The following is a 17,477-nucleotide window of genomic DNA, read 5'->3' as shown; positions in this document are numbered from 1 at the left end:
CTTTGATACAAGTAATATTTCAGTTTATTTTCTTTTCTGTAGAAAAGGCTTATAACTATTAAGTTTATTGGAAGGGTTCATTTGGGACAAGGAACCAAAATAATTCTATCCACACACAGCAAAGTGCCAGGCACATGGATGTCTCCACTCATGAGAGCTGTCACTGAAGTATCACAGGGAGTACTGTTATTGATGATTTGACAAAGTAGAGGGTAAGTGTTATTTGTTACAGGAGAGTTTCACAAAACATGTAACTGTGCCTTGTCTTTCCCCTTAGTACCTTTCTAGGATAGAGCTGTCAAATAAAAAAACTTGCCATCTAAAAAGAAACAGCAGTGTCCTGTTTGATTTTTTGGTCTTTCTTGATCTCTCTGTTTGTTTAACTATGGAGAAATTCTTAATACATGAATTATTTATGAAACCAGTGATGTGTTGCTAAAAACATGCCACCTGTTATTGGAGTTTAATTTTAATCACAGGATTTACTCAGATTGAGGGTCCAGCTTTATTCATGTACCTACCTGTAGTATTAAGTCAAATTCATTCTAAACCAACTGCAGAAAGCAACCATTCAAAAGATTTATTTTCTTTATTAAGAATTTTTTAAAATTCATTTTACACACCAACCACAGATCCCCTTCTCTTCCCTCCTCTTGATCCCCGTACCCAGCCTATCCCCCCTCAACCACTCCCCATTCCCTCCACCAAAAATATAAGGCCTCCTATGGGGAGTCAGCAAAGCCTGGTACATTCTGTTGAGGCAGGACCAAGCCCCTCCCCCTGCATCAAGATTTTAAATAACAGTAATTTAAACCTAAACACCACAGTAAATGTGTGGCACACACTGACTCATTAAATAAGTTAAACAAGAATGACCAAACTATAACTGAAAACAAGGAAAAACTTACTGAGAAAGCTTGCCATGTAGACATTCACAGTTTATTCTGATATGTAATAGCTTCCACAGTGGCTGGAGCAAAACTGTTGATTAAACCATAGTGAACTGCTGTTGTACTGTTTCACACTTGGTCAGAAAAGGAGCCCAAGACTATCTGTATCAGAGCAAATGATAATCACGAGACAAAAGCTGACTAGTAATCACAGGTGATTTTGAATTTATGTGTTTCATAAGCACAGCAACTATTTCTTCAGGGACATAACAAGGTTTCAGCAGGAAGAGGATTAAGGGTTTTATTTACCTGAACTGAGGCACAAAATAAGGGCGATTTTTCACATTAGCTTTCATTTCATTTGGCTCAGATGTCAGAGTCCTATATTTATCTCCTCTTAGGCATGAGTCTGAAGTGCTGGAATGCTCGGGATGTCAATGGCTGTCAGATGTCAGGATAGCCTAGAAGACAAATGAATGGCTGAGACCCTGTGCCTCCTCCCAGAGTTCTCAGCTGCTGGGCTGGGGAATTGGTATGTTTACTTTCTGTGTCTCCTTCAACGGTCTCCCTGAAGCAAGTTTTAAAATGCTGTGACTGGGCAAGCACGATCCTCTAGAAGCTGGTAAGCAGAATTATTTTTATTTAGGAGTGTAACTGTTTGTATCTTTGTGGCTGACTTACTCTTATCTATGAATCAATTATGTGAATCTCTGGGAAGGTGTATGTTATCTGATACCATAATTCAATTTGTAATGATTCTGTTAAGAAGTCTATTTGCAAGTAAGAAGATAAAGACATTTTATTTTGGACCCTTAAATTCTAGATTGCCAAATGCTCCAACTCATTCTGTAAGACTTCCCCTATTGAATTTCATATCTCATTTTTAAAGATTATTTGAGGAAGCAAAGTTTTCATCAAATTTTAGTTCAAATTATTGTTTCTGTATATTTTCAAAAGTTATGTTTATGCCTAAATCTTATATCTTAGTGCAATTTGTTTATCTTTTAGGCCTTTTTAATACTAATCTTTTAGTTATACTACTCTAAAACCATGAATTAGTTTTTTGCTTCAAGGTTACAAAAATAGTTTTTAAAAATCAGAGTGGAGGCTGAATGGACTTTGTGTACAGGCTCAGAAGATGTTTTCTGGCTTCAAGTCACTACTGATTTAATGCACAAAAAATAACTGGAAAGATTCCTACTCTTAGCTGGTTAACTCCTAGGAAGAATAGGAAAGAAGTTTTTCTACACATTAAAGTGTGGATCATTGGTGATCACATAACTTATACTGACCAGTATCCCCCAGTTTGGTTCTTTGTGGGTCATTGGAAGATTTGACAGCAGATATTTTTCTAAAGGTGTGTTTCATATACAGCAAAGCAAATAATTTTAGGGTAGCAACTTTTCATAAAACAAACTTAACAGCATAGTTACTGAGTGACTAAACAGCTGCTAATACTGAAATGGTAATTGATTCTGACGTTCTGGTCTATTTTTAAAAGCTTAGGACTGAATTAGATGAGTGTCTTTACTAGGAAAGTTCACTGACTTCTTGTCTCTGTAGAACGGCTGTTTGGGATGAGGCTTACTTCTGTCTAAGGAATTCTGGCTGATTCTTACAAAGGTGTAGACAGTTTGTCCCTCTCTGGGAGGGAACTCAAAACTAGGAAGGAATCTGGATCAAATGAAGACAAACAGGCCACCTGCCTTCTTCTCAGGTGAACCTAAATAACAAAAGTTCATTTGTGGATCAGCAAGACTTCTGTGAGCCTGAGAGGAGGAAGGAGAAATATCCCCAAATGATGAACTACACAAGCACTAATTATGTGGAATTGGATCTACTCATAAAAGGCAACAACAACTTTGCCATGGACTGATCTGAGAGTTTAGTAAAGAAATTAAACATCTGAGGAGAGTAAGACAATTTCACGTGGGAAAAAAGCAAAATGATAAGAGAACTCAAGAGATGGTTGTTGGGGGGAAGTGTTTGGGTGCCAGACATCAGAAAAGGGCCATTCAGTGAGTGACAGTCAAAACAAAACACCCCCAGATGACGTCTGTCACTGTGGGTCCCTGTCTCCTGGAGCCATTCTTCATTAAGATGACGGCTAAGAAATTGAATCAGACATCCCTAGTATTCGTACATTAACTTCATAGGTATTTCTGTTCACTGGAAAAAGTTACAACATTTAAAATTAAGATTTCGTGAAAATTGAGGGTCTGCATGGGTTTGCACCAGGTCCTTTGTCTATCTATTGTAGCTTCTATGGCTTCTATCAGTGTAGTTATGAGGTTCCTGAGCATGCAATGAGTGGGCCTTATCTGTGATGCATTCTTTCTGCTGGCTGATTTTGTCCAGGTCCAATGTGTTACTTCTTGTTTTATCTTTGTACTGTAATATATTAATTAGTTATGTTATATTTTAATTATTATTCCTTAGAATCCTATTTGTTTTCTATTGAGCAACAGAAAGGGACTGGACCTTGATTGGAGAGGAGTTGGGGAGGAATAGGGAAGAGTAAAAGAAGTGGAAACTGTAATCAGGATATATTATGTGAGAAAAAAATCTATTTCACTAAAAGGGAAAATATTGCAACAAAATTATTTCTGTAAATTGAAATATAAAATGTGTTTGTGGATTACTGTGTTTTTCATGATGAGCATTGTTGGGAGAGAAGTTATAGTGTACATTACTCTTTACACCAGGGGATCTTAAACAGTGTTTAATCCTGGAAATCCTTCTTTACAAGCAGTTAGTGAAAACAGGAAATAGTCAAGAACCCTAAGTGCACAGGAAATGTAGAAGGAATGATAAGTCAGTAAATAGTTCTACTGTTTCATTAGTTCTGTGTAGAAGTACCGAAAGTAGTTAAGACACTGAAAGCAGGTGTGAAGAGCAGTCTGCTACACATTGTAGTCATCTTTCTTTGCTTGTTTTGAGACAAAAACTCCAATATCCAAAGCTGGCTTCCAACTCATTAGGTGGGTAAGGTAGGATGACCTTGAATTTATGATCCTCTTTGTCTGTCTCCCAACTGCTGGGATTACAGATATGGGCTTCCAAGCCTCTTTACATAGTGTTGGCAAACAAACCCAGGACTTCATGCACAAATAGAAAGTAATCAATCTACCAAGTGAGCCTCGGCCCCATCAATTTTTTCAAGGAGAAGAATAGGGTAAATTCTACTTTTTGTCTTTTACAAAATGGCCCTGTGCAAAAATATGTAGCATTTTTACTTAGGTGCTTTGTAATTCCCTACTAAATAGTTGAAGATGTAGTGTGCCCAGAGACCTTTGACACAGAAGCATTGGCATAGGAAAGAAGAAATGTCAGGAAACTGGCCAAAATGACAGAAGGGATATACAAGACAACTTGGCTGAATTTGCCAAAGACCAGAGCATGATCTACTAGGAAAAGGCCGCTTCACCCTCCAGTGCTTCTAAGGTTTAAAAGAATAAGGACAACTATTACCATTTCTGTCCTTGTTTTGTCTTTTCTTCAAATATGTCAAGTATAAATTTTATGCTCCTGTTAAATGTTTGTAGCAAATTCAAAAAGATATTGTGGCATAGTAGGCAAGTTGTTTTTTGCACTCCCATCTGGAGACTGGGGCAGAAGGATCACTATTACAGGCCACATATCCTGGGTTACATAGTGAAACTGTCTGAACAAGAGAGAGCTACCATCACCACAAAAAATAGACTATTAATCATCTTGTCATTTTAAAGATGTGATTTAATTAAAATCATCTCAATTTGATTACAATTCACTTAGAGATCCATTTGGTCCTTTCTGGAACGTTAGTACCACTCTATATGGAATGTAGACAATGCCATCATAAAGTGTGCTTTCTTCGTCTCATTCAGGGAAGTGGAGAAATGATGTAATAAAATCAGGTTATTTGGTACAGTAGTGCCGTGGCATAGAACCCCAAGCATTAAATAAGTAAAACAGTCTTTCTAAGATGTGACTTCATAAGGGAAGCATAAAACAGCAATACTTTGTGGAATTATTGTCTTTTAGATTCACCCATTCATTAAATGATTATTTAATGTCTGTTCTAGACAGCAGGGAACACTATTAGACTGTTTTGTCCTCTTATAAGAAAGCGGTATTTTTTTTAGAAGTATTCAGTTTTGTTCATATAGAATAAAACCTTCTGAGGTAATCAATAAACAAAAACAAAGCATTAATCATGAAAACATATGAAGCATTTGCGAGGATTTCTTCTATGGCTCCCCTAGACAGTGGAGCAGTCTGCTGAAGGAAAACATGGATCAAACCAGCACTAGAGATAGTTAGGGAAGTAACAAAAGGAGGGAAGGATGCAGTCATCTGCCTCCCTGCCTGTTCAGATGTAAGAGTGCTAGTTAGCTTTGTACAGCAAGGGAAGAGACACAGCTTCATCTAAATAATGTACCCACTGAGACCTGCTCACTGCTTGATGCCAGAGAATTGCATGCACACACATACAAAGATGTGGAGTACTGCCCAGAGTAGGGCTTCTGGCTGAAATAAAAGATCCGTAAAGGCAAAAGATCCTTTGCAGTCTCACTTGTAAGAATTAGCAGCATTTCAGTGGTAAGTACCCACTGAATAGATTCTTAATTATTTAAAAATATTATAACTAAAAGATTTTTAGTCTTAAATGTTCACTGAGGACTGTGATCATAAAGTAATCATTTGAATAATCTAAAAATTTGGTTCTTTCATCTCATGTTTCACAACAATTTGAGATATTTCCATGCACATCATCCATAAAGCCTAGAGGTCTGTGAAATATTTTTTAATAAAATATGGAGTTAGGTGTTATTAAAGATTGTTATTACCCATGTCACTACCCTTAGCCATAGTTTTTGTTTCTAATATGCTGGTTTCTTGTGTTGATGTTTATTCCTGTGTTGATGTTTATTCTTTTGCTTCTCAAAATAAAACAAATTATTCACTCACAAATTAGTTCTAAGATATACTAGAAGAATGCTCTACAATTTTCTCTGTGGTTCTTATTGGAAACTCAGTTACCAAAAATTCTCCATTGACTCAATCTACAAAGCTCCTTTATTTTGCTCAGTAATAATGTCTGACTCTTTTTCTCCACGTGCATGAAAGACCTAGACTGACTTCTGTGTTCAGTTTCCTGGACTATTTTTGCTACGTGTACCTTGCTCAGGATAAAAATCAAACATGGAACATAGTATTTCTCATTGTTTGTCCAAAGATTTTCTTGAGGATTTATTAACTTTCTGACTTCCTAGTTGTCATTTTTCTTGCTTTTATTTTAGGAGTGACCACAGTTTGTACAGTTAATGCTCTTTCTGGCCTGACCATGTTTTCTTCGAACATTTGCTGGGTGTAGTGGATATGGCTGGCTTATTAAAGGGCTCCAGCTATCACCTATTTATTTTATTTCTTGTTTCCTCGTCACTCTATTGAAAGAGAACAGAAAGTTTACCCCTTCTGTCTTCTATGCTTCTGTATGTAGCAACCTCACCCTGTAGCCTATGACAGAGTAGAGCAAAACATTGTGTTTTGCCAACAAACACCAGGAAATGCAAGCATAAGCAAGGGGAAAAAAGATCTTTGCATTGGAGGACAAGCAAAAAATAGTTGGCCATAGTTATCCCATTATCTTCTCCAACCCATTAATATTCTGCTTGAGTGTCCAGGATGCCATTTTGCCCTCTCAATTCTGCCATGCACAGCTTCTGCACATAGTAACGGGGAGCATTTCTGAAGGTGAAGTTCTGTAGAGTAAACAAAAGCAATTGAATAGTTTGAATGGTGTTTTAATAAAAAAGAAGAGTGTTTAGTGGATATTGTCCATGGCCCAGCATCTGATCTGGGTTTGTTTTTAAAGATTTAGTGATAGAAATCTACTTTTGGCTATTCCCCTTAATGTTCACACTTTATTTTCCTGCAGAACCATCGAACATTACAATTAGGAATGGTTCTTCACAGAATTTTAAATCAAGGTCTACTGACTTTTGCAACAGACTTGGACTAACAGACATTTAACATGCTTTTATAGACTTGTTGAGGGGAGGGTGCCATTTCCTTTCCAGTTTTCAGATTATCTGGGTCTGCCTCTCTATACTAACCCATATCCTAAGGGACCTTAACCAAATTTGTTGTTTGATCTACATCTTCTAGCTCCAATCTAATGTTGGACTCATGTATCTCTGTGTCTAGTGCTCGAGTTACAGATGCTAACACTCTACACGTTGATTAAAACTGTCTAAACCCTTTCAACATACGTGCTTGCCACTCTGCTGTTTTGTAGTGACCATGCTTCCATTAAAAATACATGAGAAATAACACCCTCCCCCAAATAGTGTGTCTTATTTTACTAAAATCTGTTCAGGCTTCAGTAAAATACATGCATATCATACAAATTGTATTCTTTTATTATAAATAAATAGGTAAAATATGCTTATTTGCCCACATTGGATAACCACATAGGACTCTGATAACAATTTTTCAAAGGATCAGTATTTAATGGAAATCATTATAAATTATTGGTTAAGGTACCCTTTTTAATATCCATCATATATATGTTTAAGCTGAAGTCTTCCATAGTCCCAGGTTTGTGATTTCGGGCAAGTTAGTAAGACCCATAGTATCTCTGCTTCTTTACAGTAAAATGTGTACAATAAATGCACATATTTCATAGGATAGTTGTAGAAAATTAGTAAGTTAATTAATATATGTAATATGCTTATGCTAGTGACTTTCATGTAGTAAGTGATTTTAATAGGCTAATTATACTTTTTTACACTGATTTAAAAGTATTATATACTATTACTATTTTAAATGACTAAACAGAGTTCAAGAGACTGAGTCAGAATCCTGCAGCTAGAAAAGAAGTATCCATTTTAAACTCAGACAGTACTCACCTCAAGGTCTCTCCCAATTTTTCCTCTCTATGTCAGTGGTACCCCCTTTCATCTCGTTACTCAGTCCTAAGTCCTGCGTCTCATTCTTGATAGGTCCCCCAATGAGCTAATGACCTGCCATGGTCCAGCTGTCTAGTTCACTGTCTTAGTGTCATATGACACAATACCCTCTCCCCTCACCCACTGGCTAAGTCAGTTACGGTTTCCTTCCTAGCTTCTGTAGAGCTTCTTCTGGCCTTATCTCCAATTGCTTCCCCTCAAGGATGTTCTATTCCTTCAACTTAAATATGAGAGAATGAATACCTGTTTATTGAAGGAAATTTGCTGTATTGTATAATATTGTAAGCCTTACGATATCTTTTATGCCCGCTTTCTTAGTGATTTATGCTTCTAAAACTCATAGATCATACTAAAACCTTACCTTAAACCTGTTTCTCCTATTATATATTCTCCGATGTATGTTTTTTTTAATGTATCTAACTGAAAATCATCTTTGCCTCCTACCCAACTCCACCCCTCCCATACCTGAACTTGCTTTCCACAGTCCTCAAGTACATTTTGGCTTCCTCCATCAACACTGCCACAGCACCTCTCTCTTCTCCTTCTGGCACACACTCTCAACACCTTGGAGTAGCTGTCACATTCTAGAACAATCAATGGTTTAGGATTTTGTTCTCATAATCACCTGTGATCTACTTGAGGAAGATACCAGTGTTGTGGTTAGTTGTATACAATTAAAAGTCTGGAGTTATCTGAGTACAGTCTCTCATTTCTGTAATCCCAGCAGTGGGAAAACTGAGACAGGCAGATTGCCATGAAGTTTGGGTGTAAACTACAGAATGAGACTATATGTTTAGAGTCACTGTTTTGAAGTTCTTGTTGCTCTTCCAGGGGGCCTGGGTTTAATTGCCAGCATCTACATGGTGGCACACAACTGTCTGTTACTCCAACTCCAGGGAATCCAATGCCCTCTTCTGGCCTGTGTGGGCACCATGCACACACATAATGCATGGGCATATATATAGGTAAACCTTCATATACATAAAATACTAAATAAATAAATGGTATTTTTTTTACAAAGAAAATGGAAAGTGAAGTATATGGTAGGAGAGTAAGTTCACATATGTTCTGCCAATTTAAAGAAGAAACAATTTGAAAAGATTATAAAAGCCTCAGAAACAGAAAATAAAAATAAAATAAGGTTTGAAACAGAATTGGCCCGTGTGCTTGGTGCTAATCTGCCAGGGAGATTAACAGAAGGGATACACATTGGAATTTGGTTTGGGTTGCAAGCGTGACTGGCCAGCAGGTGGTTGCGATGTAGGCAAAGGGTTGAGGGCAAGATAAGATTAGGGAAGGACATACCCAACACAGGGAGAGCTGTGCTCAGAGTCTGAGTTAGCTGTAAGTGCTTCCAAGAAGCTAAAGATTGGAAAACAAGCCTAAGAAAGCCGCTGTGAGAATACACAGCTTGCTCTAACAGTGGATTAAACCAGGCGAGGCTCACTACAGTACTTTTTGGAAATCAGTGAGCATTACAGTGCTGAACTTGGTATCTTGATGCCTGCTTTAAAAATTCACTGTATTTATAGTGTTGTAATGATTATTGTTGTTATTATCCTTACTTTTAAACATAAATTTGTACCTGTGTTTACTGTGACACAGGTTACTTAAGATTTTAATTTTTTTAAATAAAGTCTGTCTATTTCTTCCTTAAATGCTATTCAAAATTCATCCACTATTATTTTGCTAGTTATTAGCTGGAAGGATTTATGTTCTCAAATCACATTATGCTTTTCTAATGGACTCTTCTATAAGGTTAACAGAATATTTTAATATTGTGACTAGGCTTTCTCTATTTGAATGATACCCTGCTGAAGTGGATGTACAGGTCTTGGCCTTCTTTTGAAACAGAACTATGACAAAGCTCTAAGGTGCTGCATGACCCCTGTGTATGTAAACTCTCTCCTTATGACTTCTAATTCTGCTCTTTTTCTTAGCCCCATGTTTATTCTTGTCATTCTCCTTCCTTAAAAGCCTATTTACACTTCTTGAAAATTCTCAGAACTTCTGCTTCCAAACATATCAGCACATTTGGAGTCAAATATTCTTAGGGAACCTATTGCCGCCACTGTCTTCAGTCAATGACCAACAGAAACACCTGTGCATAGACTTGTTCCTTATTACAAACAGCTAACCTATATTACAGGGAACTGAGGGTGAGCCAGTGAGAAGTTGTTTTGAATGGTTTTCCATCACTGGGAATTGACACCTGAGAATATCAGGTTGAAAGGGGAATGATTTCTTTTGACTGATGCTTTCAAAAGTTTTGGTTCATTGTCACTTAGCTCCATTATTTCTGGACTTGTGGTGAGGCAGAGCCTTATAGAAGAATTCATTTGGTAAAGCAAAGCTGGAAAGAAAAAGGTGTAGAAAAGGAGAAGAGAAACCAGTTCCCTACTTCTTACCAATTCCATAGTCTAAAGTTTCTGTCACTTCATAGTATTCCTTGGAATTATGAATGCATGAATGGATTCATTTGTGAATGTAGGGCACTCACATCCCAGTCACCCTTTCAAATGTCCCAACTGGAACAGGGCTTCATATGATGATGTTTTCAGCACGTGAGCTTTTGTGTCTCATTAACATCCAAACAATAACAGAAGCTCTGTAATAAAGAAAAATGATAGAATTTGAATTTTGGTTGGTAGATTTGGGAGGATTATAAAATTAAGAGGAGCTGAGGCAGAGGGTAAGATAAGTCAATTTTATGGTTATCCTAATCTGCTCCAGACAGAGGGAAGTCTAGCATAATGCTGGAGCTGTAATTGATAAAGAAGGAGCGGCTTCACAATGTGGGAAAGGAGTTATGGTTTCTGTGGCTTCGAAGTTGTTCACAGTTTTCCTGTGTTCACATACGATTATCAAGTGGTTTTCTATTGTCTTTAGTTATTATGTTGTCTTTATTAACTATGATCTTAGAGGGTTATTATCTAAAGAAGAACATGAGAGTCCAGCTGTGAATGTCACACAAGTGTCTACTGACGGGACGTGATGAGCTCCCACAGGTTGGGCTGTTTTCTGTATCTCACGGCACACTTACTTCATGAAGTCTGTATATAAAACACAATTTCTACAACTTTGGGATAAGATACTAACAAAGTGCACTTTGTAAACTCCTCCCTAACCAAGAAGATAGGCAAAACACAATGGTGCTTAAACAGGAAATTTCATTTTTCTGCTACTAGTTTGATCAGTAAGAAGCTCAAGAAATGATCAACTGCTATAAGACTAATATGCACACAATGTTTAGCAATATAATAAAAATGGTATAAAAGAAATAGTATTTTGTTTTCTACTTCTGTGTTTATTGTGTTATATAAAAAGCTGTTTTGAATTTCCTAGTTTGCCCTTTAATTTTTCTTGATGATAACCTCTAAACAAAGACTGCTTATTCTCTCTTCAAGTTTTATCATTTCACGGGGTAATATTTCATCATTTCTGTTTTCAAGTAAAACATGACTCTATTTCATATAGCCAAAAATAATTATTTACTGAACACAGAACTAGAGTTGTGATCTTTAAATATTATTTTTTATTGTAACTTAAAAATAAAAACATATTTGCATCATTTCACTTTTCCCCTTCTTCCCTCCAATGCTCCTCATGTCTTCTCCCTCCAAGCTCTCCCACTGCCTATTACACACTCTCAAATTCATGGCTTCTTTTTGTTTGATTATTATTGTCACACACACACACACACACACACACACACACACACACATAATTTAAAAAGCAAGCCTCCTGAATACTCTTAATACTCCAAATATACAATATTATATATATATATATATATATATATATATATATATATATATATATATATACATAATTTCAGAGATGTCCATTTGGTAGGATAAACAATTAAATGGCCACATATTTGAGGAAAGTGAATTCTTCTTGTCTCAGGATTAGTTGCCTGTAGTCCTTTTTCTAGGTATGAGGCCCCATAATATTTAGGTAAGAGGTTGTGTTGCAGATGTTTCTGTTGGGTTTGGAAATAGCATGTGTAGATGAAATACTTTTAAGTGTTAGAGATGTTTCTTATGGGCTTTAGCCATGGGTTTATTCATGTCCAACATAAACTATAGTTGCCCTTTTGATTTTTCACTCCAATTGTTCCAAGACTAGATTAAGGAAAGATGTTTTGATTACTGAGTTGACTTTTTGTTAATTATCATATAAAGCATATATTGCAAATGAATGTAAATATCCATTTGTTATTTGGGAAAACAAAATATTTCTCTTGGAGTCCTTTTTCTTCAGCATCAGATTTACAGAGTTAGCATGAGTTGGATATATGCATTGGCTAATATTACTATCAGCAATATTAATACAATGGCAAATGTATTACTAACTGGTCCACGTGGTCAAAATTATTCTGTATGCCTAGTTTTGAAATAGATTTTTACTTGAACTGAAAAAAAGATAATAATAATTCCCTTAACAGAAATAGCTCTATAGTTGAGTTTGTAATATTTTAAATACCACTGACATTTTAAAATAGCTGTGGAAATTATGCTAGGATAATTTCTTTGCTTATATCTACTCTTAATTTCCAGGGTGTCTTAACAGCCTTTATCTTCTTCTATTATAGTGGCAGTTTTTAACTATAAGATTAACGTAGTCATTTCTTGGAGAATCTCCTTGTTTTTCATTTGGATTAATTGCTTGATATCTTTCCCTTGTATCTTTCCCTTCATCCTATATCTTTAATAATCATGATATATTTATATATCATATGCCCTTTATCCAGTAAGATGGTCTATACATTTACTACCAAGCCAGAAGTTTTGTGTAATGATATCATTCACAGCTTTCCCTGTATGAAGTTAGAGAAGGTTTGAGTCTATTTCCAGATCCCAGATGATGTAGATAAAATGACTTCTATCTCCTATTTATTGGTCTCTGGCCTTGAGGAAGGGTTCTTCTTCTCGACCTTTGCTCCTGACTCATACCTCCTCTATCTCCCATTCAAAATTCCCACCCTAATGTTATATTTGAGATATTAAACTGCTGTCCTTGTTCTACAACACATTGAAATTAAACTTTGTAGCTAAATCTCCTATCCTTGGACTCTAACCTGTTATCCAAACTAAGAAAAAGGAAAGTTAGGGTGCTATTCATTTCATAACACTAATTGAAGATGTTAAGTCACCTTTCATCACCTCTGCTGTGTGTTAGCTCTACACTGTCCATCGTTTCACATAGAGCTGGTGTACAAAAGTGCTAAGATCTCGGTTTCCTTTGACCTTCAGTGTTGTAGCTACATTTACTGAGACTGTTGCTTCTTTGCTTATCCAGTTCCCATTTCTCCTCTTTCCTCTACCCCTGTTTTTATGTCCCCAAATGTTGTCAAGTAATGAGTGAAAGCACATCTCTCATGCATTATGATGACTCTTCCACGTTTTTTTTTTTGGTTTTGCAGCTCTCTCTATTACCATGTTGAACCTCAAGCACATCACCAGGTAATCCACACCCTGTTTAGACTGAACGCAATGCATCTTTCTCATTCTGTATACATGTTTCTGTCCAGGGCCTCTTGGTGGCTAGCCATCCCAATTTATCCCTTTCCACATAAGCTTTTAGAAATGCAAACCCTTATCCTGTTGGTTTTCTTTGCTTAGAATTACTTAATAGTACTATTCTGCTTTCAGTATAAAGTTCAAACTCCTTATAGTGTTACACAAGGGACACACAGTTCTGGTCTATATTCATTTTGCTCGCTTCTACACATTCTGACTACTAATGTCTTTTCTTCATTTTGCATTACAAGAAAGTGTGTGTTCATCTATTGAATCAAATTCATTATTTTATAGTCTTGCTTCTCTCATTAAACCCAATGTTTTTTAAAGACTATTTTCTTTGCATCCTAGTGCCAGTTCCTTAAGAAATTTCCTTCTTCTTAATGTGAAGTTGGACATTTTCTTTTCTTTTTATAATTGCCCTTCAAAAGGTTTTTCGAAATTACATTATGAAAATTCTTGGAGGTTCCCTAATAGATTTTTCCAAAGGTAAAATTTGCATATATGTGGCATGGGTTGTCTTTGAATTCAAACAGTATTTCTGCTAAACATTTGTTTCATAAAATTATGTAACGTCTGCACCTCCTTTGAAAATGGGCATGAAACTATTCTGTGGTCAAGGTTTGAATAGCCAAGCAAGATATTAGCAATGTGCAACATTCCTCACCTGAAAATGAAAAAATTGTGATTAAATGGCTGTGGCATTGAGATGCAATTATTTTCATTTCTGTCTGTTCTCTTGGTTCATAACTCCCTCTCTATGGCCTGCCATATAAACTAGAATTCCTCTGCTCCAAGACAAGTCACAGAAATTCTAATCTTGCCTCACGTTTCTGTATTCATGTTGGCCTTAAACAATTCTCTGTCACGCCCTTAGCTAATAGTAATAGGACCTTCCTCATTTCAGGGAGTTGCTGCATTTTTCTTCCAGGATAATCTGTACAGACACACCTAGCTCTATTCTCCTGGTTTGTTAGTATTATCCCACCCTTTGTATTTAGCTGTAATGGTGTCTATTCACCAAATATATCCATGCAAGGGTCTCCACAAACCACAAGTTAGTAGATTTGAGGAGTTCTTACATAGCTAAACTTGTAAAGTGACTGGAAGCTTAGTAGGTCTCATATATCTCCATCTATTAGTTTCTTCATTGGTGTCATTTATTATATCCTTTCTTATAAACTGATAATTATACTAAGCACTTCTCTGAGTTCTCTCAGCTCATCTGAGGGGACAATATTAATACAATTTATAGCTAGTTAGCAAGAAACATATCTAAAAAAGGCCATGGCTATGTCCTGGTATGAATAGCTTGGGAGGGTGTGTTTCTTGAGTACAGAGCAATCATTATAAATAATTTGAGGCCCTCTCCACATAGGTAATGGTACCAAACTAAGCTTATTTGGCCCATAATATAGTGGGTCAATCATTGAAATGTTGAGTTTGTTGAAGAAAAAGAAATCTTAAATCCATTACCAGATAGAAGTATTTAGAAGTGTTTATAGGATAAAGTACCAGGTAAAGAGTTTTAGAGGTGAGGAAAAATAATGTAATGTATATTTGTGCATAGAGTCAAACTCCATGGCTTCCACTAGGAACATACTCAGAAGGTGGCAGTTTTAGCAAGCTCTAAAGATTGAAGTTACATCAAAAAGACACTCATCCATCTGATACTTTCTCAGACCCAAGTGTCTGTATGATCAGTCACTTGAAATAGACAAAAGCAGCCCACAAGACCCTAAGATGCACCCTAGGCAAGCATTTGCCACTGTGACTGGTGTGTCGAAGGGTCAACTACATCAGAGCCAGTGGAAGGACAGGACACTGCTTAGCTATAAGACCTCCAGAACTGGTGACCTTTAGTCACTTAAATCAACTGACATAAGCTAAATCCAGATTTACTCAAGATCCTTTTCATTTTCAATAGTGTCATAACTGAACTGAATCATAATTAAGCAAATTATTGTCTGCTACTGAATGGCTAGGTTGCTTGTTTGAGGAAAATATAAATCTTAGGTTAACACTGATTGTGGTATGAAAACTAGTCATTAGTTAGACCCTGACGCAGTGACTTTTAGTACCTCTTATATTACAGAGTCAGGAAGCATAATTTTGTTTCTTATTCTTTTACTATTTGTTAATATTGAGAAACTTCTAATATTATACTTCTATTTCTTAAAGTGAGACAAGCATGATAGAGGCTACATAATTAATACCCTAATGGTGTGGCTCTTTGCTTTATTATGGTTCAAATCAATGAATTTCTGTTTCTATTTTGCATATACAATTACAGCGATGTTTCCCATATTTCAAAATTTACTTGTTTTAAAACTTATTCTTTGGAAAGTTTATATATATATATAAAATTTTTATCTTAAATTTACCATATGCTCCCTTGAGCTATATACATGCACACATAACACCCATACACAACATAAAACATTAAAAAATACATTGCCGGTAGTTACAGGAAAACAGAGAAATCCCACCTAAAATCAAAATCTCATGTAAAATCCCATTTGCAAAATTCCAATACATCTCTCCCCTAACTTAATGCCCCCTTTTTTGGTTTAACTAATAATGCACTATTAGTTAATTAGAACCACAGATTTGTACACAAAACTTGGATCATCTACTTGAGCATGCACAACCCACCAGGGGCTGCCATCTAAGGAAATTCATGTTGGTCAGTTATGTGTCAACTTGAAACAAGCTAGAGACATTAGGAAGAGAGAAGTTATTAGCAGAAGCCAGTGACTGCCCCATGCAGGATGTTTTAATTGCCTTGGTCTTGTGCAAGCAACTACCGCTGCTCTGAGTTTGTGTGTGCAAAGGTTCTCTCACATCTGGAAGACCTTTCACAGCACTCCTCCTTTTAGTCTGGCTCTTCCATTCATTCTAGACCATCTGCTATGACGTTTCCTAAGCCCTCTGTAGTGATAGATCAACACTAATTTTGTTTTTAATGTCATTGACAAAGATAATTTTCTTTCTTTCCTTTTTTTTTTTTTTTTTTTTTTTTGGTTTTTCGAGACAGGGTTTCTCTTTGTAGCTTTGTAGCCTTTCCTGGATCTCGCTCTGTAGACCAGGCTGGCCTTGAACTCACAAAGATCCGCCTGACTCTGCCTCCCGAGTGCTGGGATAAAAGGCGTGCCCACCACCGCCCGGCTTGACAAAGATAATTTTAAAAGGAAAAAATTATCTAAGCTTATAAAGTTGATGACTGGGAAATAGTAAAAAATATACAAAACAAAAAAGAATTTTTAGGGATTTAGTTTAACATATATGGAATAATGTATAAATTATATGAATTATATGTAAATATCTCAATTAATTTTTCTGCATAATATACAACTAATATATAACTTTTAACAACATTTACTTTCTAACAGCCATTAGAAGTACAGAAGAGTAACAAAATATTTGCCACCAATAATCTCAACTCAAATAAAATTCAATATTGTACATTAATCTTTAAAATATATAGTTAGGAATTCAAAAGCCATGGGGCACATTGTTTCTTTCTTCTGAAGGTCCAGAATTTTGTTCATTCTTGTAAAATCACAGAAATGTTGCCAATACAAGGAGACACACATCTCTACCATTCTGGGGTCTTATAGTTAACACACCATAAAGCTGTTTATGTGTTGATAGTCATCTAAGAGCAATAAATCTTATACTTTCTTTTCTTTAAATTTTAGTTTTCTAAATGATTTGTGTTAAAATCTTTGTTCTTACAAGTGCTGAATTTCATTATTTCATATTATTTTCATTATTAAGAAAAGTTTATTCTCTGATGTGTAAAAATAATACTGAATTATGTTACTAGAGAAAATTAATTGAGTTTCAAACAGACTTTAAAAGGAATTTAGACACTGTCTTCTTGAGAGAATATTATTAGATAATCCCATTGACATCATAGTCATTGGCAAGAACAATATTTTATAATCTTTGTTACAGAGAAAGCAATGTTCATGTGGGTGACTTTTACCCATATAATATGTGCTACTTGGCAAAGTAAATTATTAGACAGTTAATCTGCTAAGGTTTAGAAATTTAATTTTCTAAAATGCATTCCCATGTAAAAAGAGTTAACTTTAATATTATTG

General features: G+C 35.9%; 1 protein-coding gene across 2 annotated transcripts in view; it reads left to right on the top strand.

Annotated features, from left to right (window-relative positions):
- The first annotated feature begins 1,406 nt into the window (after positions 1-1,406).
- Positions 1,407-17,477, top strand: part of Cd36 (CD36 molecule) — a 74,523-nt gene continuing 58,452 nt past the window's right edge. Inside the window, exons 1-2 of one of the 2 annotated variants that reach the window (XM_028891329.2) lie at positions 1,407-1,512; positions 13,272-13,311. The gene's annotated coding sequence lies outside the window, so the exon portion shown is untranslated. The remainder of the gene's footprint in view (positions 1,513-13,271; positions 13,312-17,477) is intronic. The other variant, XM_028891328.2, reaches the window with a different exon arrangement.

Source organism: Peromyscus leucopus, chromosome 3, assembly GCF_004664715.2.
Source record: "Peromyscus leucopus breed LL Stock chromosome 3, UCI_PerLeu_2.1, whole genome shotgun sequence".
Classification (NCBI taxonomy): domain Eukaryota; kingdom Metazoa; phylum Chordata; class Mammalia; order Rodentia; family Cricetidae; genus Peromyscus; species Peromyscus leucopus.
This window is presented reverse-complemented; position numbering and strand designations above follow the sequence as displayed.